The following is a 3578-nucleotide window of genomic DNA, read 5'->3' as shown; positions in this document are numbered from 1 at the left end:
GTTTTTTAGTGCAGATCCTTGACCAAGTCATTTGTAAGAAGAACATTATGATGTATACTTCTCCCTTTTGCATTTTATTTGCCAACAGCTTGGATATTTTCTTGTAAATAAAGTGATATAATGAAATAGGCCGATAGTTCTCTAGTAGATCAACCCTTGGATTTTTGGGAATTAAAGAAATAAAAGTAATATTTATCTCTTTAAGAATATAGCCTGATGAGAAAAAATGTTGACAAGCTTTAATCACATCATTTTTTTTTCGTAGGTAAAAGTAAATAAATTTAAGTATGAAGCTTATACAAAATAGCTTTGTTTACATAAACCATAGACTAAAGCCTGATATCTCTTAGAGCAATCTAGGAGAGTGCACCTCACCTCAAAAAGGTGGAATGGTCTCACTCCACCATGCTTATCTTTAAGAGTAGTAAAACAAAAATATAATCACATGTTGTAGATTATGACTCCTTACTGTAGTCAACAAATAAAATCTATTGTCCAGACATCCCTAGACTACATATGAGTATATCATATTATTAAAGCAGGTAATTATGAGATACATATAGTTCTTCAATATCATTCTCGAGATCATTTACTAATAGCAAAATTAAATCTAATAAAAATCTCTTTCTCTCTTCGTGTGAAGTGACTCAGTTTTAGATCTTGTTCCATACATGATCTTGAGTCTCTAAGAATCTCTATCAGAAGTTGAGCATTATTTGTTTCAATAATCAAAGATTCTACTACATCTCTCCTTCCATATCCACCAAATTGTGTATTTGAAAGTAACATTTACCATTTGTGTAAGAGGTCATTTTCTTGAGAAGCTTTGCATGAGTTGTCCTAGTTCTTGATGCAAGTTTGACTGCAGTATCTTATTAAGTTCAAATTTCTATATAATCTTCTTCCATATCCAATTAGTATAGTCACAAGCAAAATAGAGGGGGTCAACACTTTCTTCCTGTTGCATATAAAGGGAGCATTGGTTGACAAGATAAATACCTCTTATCTTTATTGTCCATTGTAGGTAGTTTGGTAAGAAGGGCCTGCCAAGTGCATAAGGAATATCTTTGTGAGCTTGATCGATCCCATGTCTAACTGCTTGGGATCCACTTATTGTTCCTTTACTTAATTTGATTATATACTGATGTAGCACTTAATTTACTATTGTCATGAGGTCAAATAAGCATATATGAAGAGTTGCTCCTGATTGAAATAGCTATAATAGTCGACCAAAGTGATAACATTTTAGGAGAAGTAAGATTAGGAAGACACCAAGTGCCATTAGCAATGAACTTAGAAATCTTTTAATCTTTGGGAGCCCCAAGATCTCTTCATACTTTATCATCATATAATTGAAATATACTTTACCTATTCACCCAAGGATCATATCACATATTAGTGCTGGTCCTAGAAGATATTGCATAGGAAATGTGTTTGATTAGTCAATTCCTTGCCTTCAAAATTCCTTTTTAAGTAGCAGAATGATATAATTTTGCTGAAACTTCCCAGATTGATTCCTTGGATAGATACCTAGCAAAAACCTATTATGACTATAAGAAATATTTGCTTTTCAAAAGATCCCACAATTCTTGTGCCAAATATGCTATCCCAATTGACCATATACATTGCTTTACAATATGTTCCATTCTTGAAGAAGTTCATAAATAGTCGTTCGATATCTTGGAGAAGTCCAACAAGCAAAAGAAATGCATTAGACCAATAAATAAAGTAAGAGTACAAAACATATTGGATGAGTTCAAATCGTCTTGTTTTGGAAAGGAGTCTATTTTTCTAGGAGGAAATTTTATTCTTTATTTTTTGTAGGATCGATTGATAGTGGGTTTTGTGAATGCTAGTGGATATAAGTGAGAGACCCAGATAAGGAACTGGTAGATTACCCTCACTAACCCCCAGAGTTTGTGTAATAAAATCCTTATCTTCAATGCAAAGACCCATATAGACCTTACTTTTCATATTATTTAACTAAATGTCAAAAACTATACCAAAGTATTTCAAAATAGTAGTTAGATTCCTCACTGAAGTAGAATCATTCTGAAGAAAGATAATAAGATCATCTACAAAATTTATGTGAGATATATGAATGGAACAAGCATGTGATACCTTTTTGCTATCGCCATCAGAGACTACTGCTTCCGACATATAACTGAGTCCTTCTATTATAATTGTAAAAAGATGAGAGAGTGGATCTCCTTATCGGATGTCATTTGTGCTACCTAAAAAGCCAATGGGTGAACCATTGAAGATGATAAAATTTTTTGGAGTTTTCTAGTAGCATTGAATCCAATTAACCCCATTGTTGAGAGAAGTTCATACTAAGAAGCATCTTGTAGATAAAGTGTCTATTAACTGAATCGAAGGCTTTCCATAAATCAGCTTTAAAATAGATTTTCGTCTCTCTTGTTTTTGAGTGTAGATCCTTGACAAAGCCATTACCAAGAAGAACATTATGATGTATACTTCTCCCTTTGATGAAAGCAGCATGATTAGAACTAATGATATTGTGCATAATCTTTTGCATTCTATCTACCAGTACCTTAGAGATGATCTTGTAAATAAAGTTACATAATGAAATGGGCCGATAGTTCTCTTATGAATTAGCCCTAGCATTCTTGGGAATTAAAGAAATAAAAGTGTAATTTAGCTCTTTAAGAATATGGCCTGAAGAGAAAAAATATTGATAAGCTTTAATCACATCATTACCAGTGATAAACCATACAATTTGGTAAACTTCAACTGAAAATCCATCCGAACAAAGGCTTTTATGCTTCGGTAACTTAAAGACAACTCTTACAATTTTTTCATTTGTACTAGGACTCTCATCGAGGGGCTGAAGATGCAGCTCATGTTGCAATGCCATTAGCTCCTTTTTGCATAATTGGGCCTAGGAGGTAATATTACCAAAAGTATTTGTATTCCACTCTTTAAGTGCTGCTTTACATGCTTTTAGCTTGTGACATGGAAGGGGGAGAATCATGCATATTATTATTCCAAGCTGATTTGATAACCTTGAGGAATTGAGGATAAATACAGCATATATTAAAGAATCTAAAATGTTTCTTGCCTTTGGCTGTTGCTTTGTCTGCATGTATATGCATTAAAGATTGATCGAAAAACAAGTGAGCACCGTACTCAAGAAGTGAATGAGGATAAATTATTAACCATTCTTGATTAATCAGACCCTTGTCGAGTCGAGCCATTATTTTTCTATAGGCAGCACCTTGATTACTCCATGAAAGCCAATCCCCTACAGATTTTATATCAATCAATGCAGTAATATCTATGTAATCATTAAAACTTTGTAGTTAGTTTTCTGAAAGTGGTTTACCCCCTATATTTTCATGTGTACTGAATAATATTAAAGTCACCAAGAATAATCGAAGGCATTGTAAGATAGCCATTTGCAATGCTAATCATATCAATCCATAGAACATTTCTTTCATGTATACTATTCGAAGCATATATACCAATAATATGAAAGTGACAATTATTTTTTTTGTCCTTTGCCTTAAGGTGGATGAATTGTTTAGTAGCAGAAATAAACCAAGCACTAATAAAGT

Source organism: Musa acuminata, chromosome BXJ3-2 (genome assembly GCF_036884655.1).
Source record: "Musa acuminata AAA Group cultivar baxijiao chromosome BXJ3-2, Cavendish_Baxijiao_AAA, whole genome shotgun sequence".
Lineage (NCBI taxonomy): Eukaryota > Viridiplantae > Streptophyta > Magnoliopsida > Zingiberales > Musaceae > Musa > Musa acuminata.
Note: the sequence above shows the minus strand (reverse complement) of the source record.